General features: G+C 35.2%; 1 long non-coding RNA gene and 1 pseudogene across 1 annotated transcript; one reads left to right on the top strand and one right to left on the bottom strand.

The window, feature by feature from the left end:
• Positions 1-5,149: 5,149 nt before the first annotated feature.
• On the bottom strand, positions 5,150-9,599 carry LOC141549606 (uncharacterized). The gene is made up of 3 exons (XR_012484396.1): positions 9,534-9,599; positions 8,676-8,835; positions 5,150-5,285 (listed from the first exon to the last, which is right to left on the bottom strand). It is a non-coding gene; the product is annotated as an uncharacterized LOC141549606 (long non-coding RNA).
• On the top strand, positions 5,344-7,087 carry LOC141549604 (NEDD8-activating enzyme E1 regulatory subunit pseudogene; annotated as a pseudogene).
• Positions 9,600-11,658: the final 2,059 nt, after the last annotated feature.

The raw sequence follows: 11,658 nt of genomic DNA on the forward strand, positions 1-11,658 counted from the left end.
ATTAGATCTCTTATCAAAGAGATAATATCATACATATTTAGCTTGACATAGAAACTTGTCCTACCTTATAAGGAAGTAGGAGAAGAAAGGGGAAAAAAGGAGGCAGGCTAATAGAAGGGAGAAAAAAAAGTTAAAGGGAAAAAGCATAATGAAGGGAGAAGGATTGTAAAAGGGGAGGGCTGTTTGAGGGAGGTAATAGTCAGAAGCAAAATATTGAAGAGGAGGGAAAAGGGAAAAGAAAAAAAAAAGTATAACTTGGGGAAAACAAAATGGTGGGAAATACAGAGTTAGTCATTTTAACCATGAAGACAAATGGAATGAATTCTCCTATAAAGTGGAAGCAGATTGAAGACTGGATTAAAAGCCAGAATCCTACTATATATATATATATTTATTTATTTATTTATTCATTTATTTATTTATTTATTTACAAAAAACATTTTTGTAAAGTTTTATATGATTGAAATTATTTATTTTTCTTTGGGGATTGCTTCTTTTTTATTTAATTTTTATTTTATTTTATAATTATACTTTTTTTTTTTTTTTGACAGTACATATGCATGGGCAATTTTTTACAACATTATCCCTTGCACTTACTTCTGTTCAGATTTTTTCCCTTCCTCCCCCAACCCCCTCCCCCAGATGTCAGGCAGTCTTATACATGTGAAATATAGTACAATATATTCTAGATACAATATATGTGTGTAGAACCGAATTTCTTGTTGCTCAGGAAGAATTGGATTCAGAAGGTAACAGTTTACACTCATTTCCCAGTGTTCCTTTTCTGGATGTAGCTGATTCTGTCCATCATTAATCAATTGGAATTAGATTAGCTCTTCTCTATGTTGAAGATATCCACTTCCATCAGAATATATCCTCATACAGTATCATTGTTGAAGTGTATAATGATCTTCTGGTTCTGCCCGTTTCACTTAGCATCAGTTGATGTAAGTATCTCCAAGCCTCTCTGTATTTCTCCTGTTGGTCATTTCTTACAGAACAATAATATTCCATAACATTCATATACCATAATTTACCCTAACCATTCTCCAATTGATGGACATCCATTCATCTTCCAGCTTCTAGCCACTATGAAAAGGGCTGCCACAAACATTTTGGCACATACAGGTCCCTTTCCCTTCTTTAGTATTTCCTTGGGATATAAGCCCAGTAGTAGCACTGCTGGGTCAAAGGGTATGCACATTTTGATAACTTTTTGGGCATAATTCCAGATTGCTCTCCAGAATGGTTGGATTCTTTCACAACTCCACCAACAATGCATCAGTGTCCCGGTTTTCCCACAGCCCCTCCAACATTCATCGTTATTTGTTCCTGTCATCTTAGCCAATCTGACAGGTGTGTAATGATATCTCAGAGTTGTCTTAATTTGCATTTCTCTGATCAGTAGTGATTTGGAACACTCTTTCATATGAGTGGAAATAGTTTTAATTTCATCATCTGAAAATTATCTGTTCATATCCTTTGACCATTTATCAATTGGAGAATGGCTTGATTTCTTATAAATTAAAGTCAATTCTCTGTATATTTTGGAGATGAGGCCTTTATCAGAACCTTTAACTGTAAAAATGTTTTCCCAATTTGTTACTTTCCTTCTAATCTTGTTTGCATTAGTTTTGTTTATGCAGAAAATTTTTAATTTGGTGTAATCAAAATGTTCTATTTTGTGATCAATAATGGTCTCTAGTTCTCCCTTGGCACAAACTCCTTCCTCCTCCACAACTCTGAGAGGTAAACCATCCCATGTTCCTCCAATTTATTTATGATTTCGTTCTTTATGCCTAAATCTTGGACCCATTTTGATCTAATCTTAGTATGTGGTGTTAAATGTGGGTCCATGCCTAGTTTCTGCCATACTAATTTCCAGTTTTCCCAGCAGTTTTTTGTCAAATAATGAATTCTTATCCCAAAATTTGGGATCTTTGGGTTTGTCAAACACTAGATTGCTATTTTTATTCACTATCTTGCCCTGTGAGCCTAACCTATGCCACTGATCAACTTGTCTATTTCTTAGCCAATACCAAATGGTTTTGGTGAAAGTTGCTTTAGAATATAGTTCTAGATCAGGTACAGCTAGACCACCTTCACTTAATTTTTTTTTTTCATTACTTCCCTTGAAATTCTCGACCTTTTGTTGTTCCATATGAATTCTATTGTTATTTTTTTTATGTTATTTAAATAGTTTTTTGGAAGTTTGATTGGTATAGCACTAAATAAATAGATTAGTTTAGGGAGTATTGTCATCTTAATTATATTTGCTCGTCCTATCCAGGAGCACTGAATGTCTTTCCAATTATTTAAATCTGACTTTATTTTTGTGGCAAGTGTTTTGTAATTTTGCTCATATAATTCCTGACTCTCCTTTGGTAGATATATTCGCAAATATTTTATACTATCGACCGTTATTTTGAATAGAATTTCTCTTTGTATCTCTTGCTGTTGGATTGTGTTGGTAATCTATAAAAATGCTGTGGATTTATGTGGATTTATTTTGTATCCTGCAACTTTGTTAAAATTCTGAATTATTTCTAATAGCTTTTTAGCAGAGTCTTTGGGGTTCTCTAAGTATACCATCATGTCATCTGCGAAAAGTGATAATTTGATTTCCTCATTTCCTATTCTAATTCCTTGAATCTCTTTCTCGGCTCTTATTGCCAAGGCTAGCGTTTCTAGTACTATATTGAAAAGTAATGGTGATAGTGGGCAACCTTGTTTCACTCCTGATCTTACAGGGAAAGGCTCTAGTTTATCGCCATTACATATGATGTTTACTGAAGGTTTTAAATATATGCTCCTGAATATTTTAAGAAATAGTCCATTTATTCCTATAGTCTCAAGTGTTTTAAGTAGGAATGGATGTTGGATTTTATCAAATGCTTTTTCTGCATCTATTGAGATGATCATATGGCTTTTATTAATTTGATTATTAATATGGTCAATTATACTAATAGTTTTCCTAATATTAAACCAGCCCTGCATTCCTGGTATAAATATCACTTGGTCATAGTGTATTATCCTGGGGATGATTTTCTGAAGTCTTTTGCTAATATCTTATTTAAGATTTTAGCATCAATATTCATTAAGGAAATTGGTCTATAGTTTTCTTTCTCAGTTTTCGATCTACCTGGTTTAGGTATCAGTACCATGTCTGTGTCATAGAAGGAATTTGGTAGGACTCCTTCAATCCCTATTTTTTCAAATAGTTTACATAACATTGGAGTTACTTGTTCTTTAAATGTTTGGTAGAATTCACATGTAAATCCATCTGGTCCTGGGGACTTTTTCTTAGGAAGTTGGTTAATAGCTTGGTCTATTTCTTTTTCTGAGATGGTACTATTTAGACTACTTACTTCTTCCTCTGTTAATCTGGGCAAGCTATATTTTTGAAGGTATTCTTCCATTTCCTTTAAGTTATCGAATTTATCGGCATAAAGTTGAGCAAAGTAGCTCCTAACTATTGTTCTAATTTCCTCTTCATTATTGGTGAGTTCACCCTTTTCATTTTCAAGACTAACAATTTGCTTTTTCTCTTTCCTTTTTTTAATCAGGTTTACTAAGGGTTTGTCTATTTTGTTGGTTTTTTCATAGAACCAGCTCTTTGTTTTATTAATTAATTCAATTGTTTTTTTACTTTCAATTTTATTAATCTTACCTCTTATTTTTTGAATTTCAAGTTTTGTGTTTGTCTAGGGGTTTTTAATTTGTTCCTTTTCTAGAAATTTTAATTTGTAAGCCCAATTCATTGGCCCTCTCTTTTTCTATTTTATGCAAGTAGGCCTGTAGAGATATAAAACTTCCCCTTATTACTGCTTTGGCTGTATCCCACACATTTTGGTATGCTGTCTCATTATTGTCATTCTCTTGGGTGAAGTTATTAATTATGTCTATGATTTGCTGTTTTACCCAATCATTCTTAAGTATAAGATTATTTAGTTTCCAAGTATTTTTTTGGTCTATTTTCCCCTGGCTTTTTATTAAATGTTATTTTGATTGCATTATGGTCTGAAAAGGATGCATTTACTATTTCTGCCTTACTGCATTTGATTTTGAGGTTTTTTTGCCCTAGTATATGATCAATTTTTGTATAGGTTCCATGAACTGCTGAGAAGAAAGTATACTCCTTTCTATCTCCATTTAGCTTTTGCCAAAGATCTATCATATCAAACTTTTCTAGTATTCTATTTACCTCTTTGACTTCTTTCTTATTTATTTTGTGGTTTGATTTATCTAATTCTGAGAGTGCAAGGTTGAGATCTCCCGCTATTATAGTTTTGCTATCTATTTCCTCTTGCAGCTCTCTTAATTTCTCTTTTAAGAATTTAGATGCTACACCACTTGGTGCATACATGTTTAATATTTATACTGCTTCATTACTGATGCTGCCCTTTAGCAGGATATAATGTCCTTCCTTATCTCTTTTAATTAGATCAATTTTTGTTTTTGCTTGATCTGAGATGAGGATGGCTACCCCTGCTTTTTTGGCTTTCCTGAAGCATAATAGATTCTGCTCTACCCTTTTACTTTTAGTTTGAATGTCTCACCCTGTTTCAGGTGTGTTTCCTGCAAACATCATATAGTAGGATTCTGACTTTTAATCCAGTCTGCTGCTTCTTCTTTATGAGGCAGTTTGCCCCATTCACATTTATGGTTAGAAGGATTAATTCTATATTGCTTGCCATCATATTAACCCCTGCTTATGCTTTTCCCCTTTCCTTCTCTCTTACCCCCCTACCCAATATTAAACTGGTGAATACCACTTGCTTTTCACAGCCCTCCCTTTGTAGGATCCCTCCCCCACCTTAAAGATCTTCCCCTTATTTTACCCCTTTTCCTCACAATTTCTGTCTTCCCTTCCCCGTATCTCACTCCTTCCCTTTCACTTTTCAATGAAGTGGAAGAAGTTTCACCATAAATCGAATATGTCTATATACACACACTATGTTCATCTCCCTCCTTTCTTTCTCTCAAATATAATAGGTTACCTTTGCCTCTTCATGAGATGTAGTACTACCACTTTACACTTTTTTATGATATAATTCCCTTTCCACCTCTAGTTTCTAAGACAAATTATACATATGTTCTTTACATATTTTTTTGGCAGAAGTATAGTTCTCAAGATTTCTTTTTACCTTTTTAGAAATCTCTTGAGTGCTCCTCCTCCGGGGCGAGAGTGCAGCAGGCGTGAGGCCAGGCCCAGGCGGGATGATGGCGCAGCCAGAGGCGGGGAAGCTGCCCAAGGAACAGAAGTACGACCGGCAGCTGAGAGACTAGAGTAAAGGAGGAGAGAACAAAAGATGCTATCAAGAGGTTATGAGATATAGACAAGGGAAGAAGAAGAAACAGAGAATTACCTACAAGATTATGGGGTGATCATGGACAAGAAGCTTTGGAATCTGCTCATGTTTGCCTAATAAATGCAACAGCCACAGGAACAGAAATTCTGAAAAATCTGGTATTACCAGGTATTGGCTCATTTACAATTGTTGATGGAAATCAGGTCAGTGGAGAAGATGCTGGAAATAATTTTTTTCTTCAAAGGAGCAGTATTGGAAAGAACCGAGCTCAAGCAGCCATGGAACTCTTACAAGAATTAAATAGTGACGTCTCTGGGAGTTTTGTGGAAGAGAGTCCAGAAAAACTTCTAGACAATGATCCTTCATTTTTCTGTAGGTTTGATGTGGTGATTGCGACTCATTTGCCAGAAAGTACATTACTCCACTTAGCAGAAATCCTTTGGAATGCTTGCATTCCTCTTTTGGTCTGTAGAACATATGGGCTGGTTGGTTATATGAGAATCATTATAAAAGAACATCCAGTGATAGAATCTCATCCAGACAATGCACTGGAAGATCTTCGGCTGGATAAGCCCTTTCCTGAGCTTAGAGAGCACATACAATCCTATGATTTAGATCACATGGAGAAGAAGGACCATAGCCATACTCCATGGATTGTGATTGTAGCCAAGTATTTGGCACAGTGGCACAGTGATAAGAATGGACAAATACCTAAAACATACAAAGAGAAAGAAGCCTTCAGAGATTTGATTAGACAAGGTATTTTGAAGAATGAAAATGGTGTTCCAGAAGATGAAGAAAATTTTGAAGAAGCTATTAAAAATGTGAACACAGCACTTAGTACCACTCAGATACCAAGCAGTATTGAAGACATTTTTAATGATGATCACTGTATCAATATTACCAAACAGAGTCCATCCTTTTGGATTTTGGCAAGGGCTTTAAAAGAGTTTGTGGCAAGGGAAGGTCAAGGAAACTTACCTGTTCGAGGCACTATTCCTGATATGATTGCAGATTCTGGAAAATTTATAAAATTACAAAATATTTACCGTGAAAAAGCAAAAACAGATGCTGCTGCTGTGGGTAATCATGCTGCCAAATTACTCCAGTCTATAGGTCAGGCACCAGAATCCATTTCACAGAGAGAATTAAAATTACTCTGCAGCAATTCGGCATTTCTTCGAGTGGTGAGGTGTCGATCCCTTGCTGAAGAATATGGCTTGGACACTATCAATAAGGATGAAATCATTTCCAGCATGGATAATCCAGATAGTGAGATAGTGTTGTACTTAATGCTCCGAGCTGTTGATAGATTCCAAAAACAGTATGGAAGATATCCAGGAGTTTATAACTATCAAGTTGAAGATGATATAGGGAAATTGAAATCTTGCCTGACCAGCTTCCTTCAAGAATATCATTTGTCTGTAATGGTAAAAGATGATTATGTCCATGAATTCTGTCGGTACGGAGCTGCTGAACCTCATACGATCGCAGCATTCTTGGGAGGAGCTGCTGCTCAGGAGGTTATCAAAATAATTACCAAACAGTTTGTAATTTTTAATAATACTTATATTTACAGTGGCATGTCACAAACCTCAGCAACTTTCCAATTGTAGAAAAATTACTGTATGTTAACAGCATGCTAATGCTTAAAACTGTAATTGCCTTCAGGTTTTGTTAAGTTCTGTATAATTCTGGTAATACAGGGCTACTAAATTGTTTCCTTAATAAACATTAAAATCATTTAAAAAAAAAAAAAAAAAAAAAAAAAGAAATCTCTTGAGTTCTGTATTTGAAGATCAAACCTTTTGTGTAGGTCTGGTTTTTTCATCAAAAATAGATGGAATTCATTTATTTCATTAAATGTCCATCTTCTTCCCTGGAAAACGATGCTCATTCTTGCTGGGTAAGTTATTCTTGGCTGCATACCAAGTTCCTTAGCCTTTCAGAATATCATGTTCCAGGCCCTTCGTTTTTTTAATGTGGATGCTGCTAGATCCTGGGTTATCCTTATTGTGGATCCTCCATATCTGAATTGCTTTTTTCTAGCAGCTTCCAATATCTTTTCCTTTGTCTGATGGTTCTTGAACTTGGCCACTATGATTCTTGGCATTTTGATTTTAGGGTCCCTTTCAGTAGGTGATTGATGAATTTTTTCAATGTCTATTTTACCCTCTGTTTCCAAAATGTCTGGGCAGTTCTCTTTGATAATTTCCACGAAAATGGTGTCCAAGCTCTTTTTTTCCTCACATTTTTCAGGGAGTCCAATTATTCTCAAATTGTCTCTCCTGGATCTATTTTCCAGGTCTGTTGTCTTTCTAGTAAGGTACTTGACATTCTTTTCAATTGTTTCATTTCTCTGGTTTTGCTTGACTACCTCTTGGTTTCTCCTTGATTCATTCATTTCTACTTGTTCCAGTCTAATTTTCAATGATGTATTTTCTTCACTCACTTTTTTTATATCTCTTTGTAATTGTCCAATTGAGTTTTTATCTTCTATGGAATTTTTTTTTCATTTTATCCATTTTATTTTTTAGAAAGCTGTTTTCTTTTTCCAGGTCACTAATCCTGTTTTCCTTGTAGTTGTTTACTTTTTCCAGCTCACTAATCTTGTTTCTCAATGATTTGATTTCTTTATCCACTCTGTCTTTGAATGAATGGGATGACTTCTCCAGGCTCTCTTGCCAAGCTTCCCTTTCCTTTTCCCATTTCTCTTCCAGCTCTCTTGTGAGAGCCTTTTTGATTTCCTCTATGAGATTCTTTTTGTATTGAGGAGCAGCTCATATCCCTCTTAGGGGATTCCTCTGGGGACAGTCTGTTTTTAGTCTCCTCAGGGTTTGAAGTCTGCTCTCTCTCCATACAAAAGCTCTCAATGGTTAGAGCCATTTTGAATTTTTTGTTCATTTTGTCAGAGCAGGAGTCAAAGAAAACAAATTGTTTTGCAGGGGATGGGGCTGGATGGTATTAATGGGCTTCCTCTACAGACTCGGGGTAGGGCAGCAGAGAGCCACTAACAGAACAGCAATGACTGTACTGAGACTGCCCTTGAGGCTCTGAGTATGTGCTGAGTCAGTCCAGGTGGGGGTTGGGAGTGGCCGGGTTCTGAGAGACGCTGGCTTTCTGGGGTTTTAATCTTCACCTCCGGTGTTTACACCCTCTCCCTGCTCCTGGCTTGCTGCCAAGATGGAGTATCCACACTGGGGTGAAAGCCTTTTTGCAGAAACGGCAGAGATCATACCCCTCCCCCCTCTGTTCTAAGCTGTGTGAGCTGCCTGTCCAGCTATGGCTTGCCTGCCCAGCTCTGGCTTGCCTGCCCTCAGTCTGTGCCCAGTCTGTTCGACCCTCCCCCGAGCAAACACAGACCTTTTCTGGTGGCTTTCAAGGATGTCTTCTCTTGGTGATTATTTGTGGGTTTCTTTCTGGGTCAAGCATTAAGTCTGAGGCTTGTCATGAAGTAAGTTCTGAGAGAAAATGAGGAGCTCAAGCAGCTGTCTGCCTCCACGCCACCATCTTGGCCAGAAGTCTCAAAAAAAAAACATATTTAAATCAGAGTAATATATTTAGAGTAAAGGTAAAATGGTAGAGAAGAATCTATTATGCTTCAGCTGAAGGGGTAGCTGTCCTTATCTCAGATCTAGCAAAACCAAAAAGAGATCTAATTAAAAGAGATAAGGAATGCACCTGCATCTTGCTAAAGGCTACCATAGATAACATGGTAATGTCAATACTAAACATATATGCACCAAATGGTATAGTATCCAAATTCATATAGGAGAAGTTAAGAGAGCTACAAGAAGAATTAGAGAGCAAAACTATACTAGTGGGGAATCTCAACAGAACTAGATAAATCAAACCATAAAATAAATACAAAAGAAGGTAAGAAGGTAAATAGAATTCAAGAAAAATTAATTATGATGGACTTTGGGAGAAAACTGATTGAAGACAAAAAGGAATATTTTTTTTTTTTCTCGGCAGTACATGGAAGCTTTACAAAAATTCACCATGTATCAGGGCATATAAACCTCGAAATCAAATGCCGAAAGGCAAAAATAGTAAAGGCATCTTTTTCTCAGCATAATCCAATAAAAAACAGGGAAAAGTAGATCAAAAATTGATTGGAGTCTAAATAATCTAATCCTAAAGAATGAATGGGTGAAATAACAAATTATATACATGATTGATAATTTCACCCAAGAGAATAACAATAATGAGACAACATACCAAATTTTATGGGATGCAGCCAAAGCAATTCTTAGGGGAAGTTGTATATTTCTAGAAGCTTACCTGCATAAAATAGAGAAATAGAAGATAAATGGATTGGGCTTGGAACTGAAAAAGCTAGGGGGAAAAAAAAAACAATAAATTAACCCCACCCATTAAATACCAAATTAGAAATGCTGAAAATAAAAGGGAAGCTTAATAAAATAGAAAATAAGAAAACTGTTGAATTAATAAACAATACTTAGTTGGTTTTATGAGAAAACCAATAAAATAGATAAATGTTTAGTTAATTTGATTAGAAAAAGGGAAGAATAAAATAAAACGTTATTTTCCTTTTCACCAATGAAGAGAAAATTAGAGCAATAATTAGGAGTTATTTTGCCCAATTATATGGCAATAAATCTGACAATTTATGTCAAATGGAGAAATACTTAGAAAAATATAGATTATCAAGATTTACGGAGATGAAATAAAATACTTAAATAGTCCCATATTAGAAAAAGAAATTGAACAAACTATTAATCAACTCACTAAGAAAAAATCTCCAGGGCCAGATGGATTTATATCTACCAGACATTTAAAGAACTATTAATTACAAAACTTTGTAAGCTATTTGGAAAAATAAGAATAGAAGGAGTCCTACTAAATTCCTTCTATGACAGATTGGTGCTGATACTTAAACCAGATAGAATATTTCAGACCATATTCTCTAATGAATATTAATGCAAAATTCTCAAATGAAATATTAACAAAGAGATTACAGAAAGTTATCCTCAGGATAATATACCATGGCCAAATAGGATTCACACCAGGAATGCAGGGCTACTTCAATATTAGAAAAAAAATGAGCATAATTTACTATATCAATTCCTAAACTAACAAAAATCATATGATGATCTCAATAGATGCAGACATTTGACAATATCCAACACCCTTTCCTATTAAAAACACTAGAGATTATAGCAATAAATTCAGTTTTCCTCAAAACAATCAGAAGCATCTATTTAAAACCATAAGTATGCATCATATGAAATGGGGATAAACTAGAACCATTCTCATCAGGAGTGAAACAAAATTGCCCATTATCACCATTATTATTCAATATTATTTTAGAAATGTTAGTGTAATAAGAGGAGAAAAAGAGATTAAAGAAATAAGAGTAGGTAAGGAGGAAACCAAATTATCATTCTTTACATATGATATGATGGAATACTTAGAAAATCCTAGAGAACCAACTAAAAAAACTACTAGTACTAGAAACAAATTATAACTTTAGCAAAGTAGCAGTATATAAAATAAATCCACATAAATCATCAGCATTTTTATGAATTCCTAACAAAATCCATCAGCAAGAAATACAAGAGAAATTACATTTAAACTGTTTATAATATAAAATATTTGGGAATCTACCAGACAAGGCAAGTCAGTAACTATATGAACACAATTGCCAATGTTTTATCTTTGCATTTGCTATTGCCAGTCTCTCCTAATTCCCAGAGCTTCAGAGAAATTTCTAGTTAAGTGTCTACACCAAGCTTAACTTTTTTCTGAGATAGTCAGAGGCCTCTGGCTACTATCTCACATGGACGCAGTTGAAACACATCAGAGGACTGGAGAACAGTTGTAAGCAAGCTCAGATCCTTTTATTCACATGGTTACATTCTTTGACCTCCTGCACTCTTTTATTCCTATTCCTACATGAGCTCCAGGTGAAAATCCATGGAGAGTGTTTCCTCAGGAATTGAATCAGGACCATTATCATTGTAATATCAATTAGTTTCTCTCCCACTAGTTTCCATTTAACTGGCTCAAATTTGCCTTCCTTAGAGAACCAAGGAAACATGTATTTTAATGTATCTAAGAGTCCAATGATCTGTTCCCAAGTTACAATCAAACCTCCCCATTTTTTAAGCCTAACTATGCTTTCTAAGCACTTCTCTTGGAGTGGGGAAGACTTTTTCCTTAGTAGGTAATATGTAGAATAGTAACTGAGAATCAGAGTGAGCTTCATCTAAGCTCATAGAGTCAAGGCAGAAGTTATTCCTTTCAAGCAATGGTATTCATTATTTGTCTAATAAGGCTGAGCTACATTGAGGTAACTATTGTTGCACAACTGAGATGTTGA

Source organism: Sminthopsis crassicaudata, chromosome 1, assembly GCF_048593235.1.
Source record: "Sminthopsis crassicaudata isolate SCR6 chromosome 1, ASM4859323v1, whole genome shotgun sequence".
In the NCBI taxonomy this organism is placed as follows: Eukaryota; Metazoa; Chordata; class Mammalia; order Dasyuromorphia; family Dasyuridae; genus Sminthopsis; species Sminthopsis crassicaudata.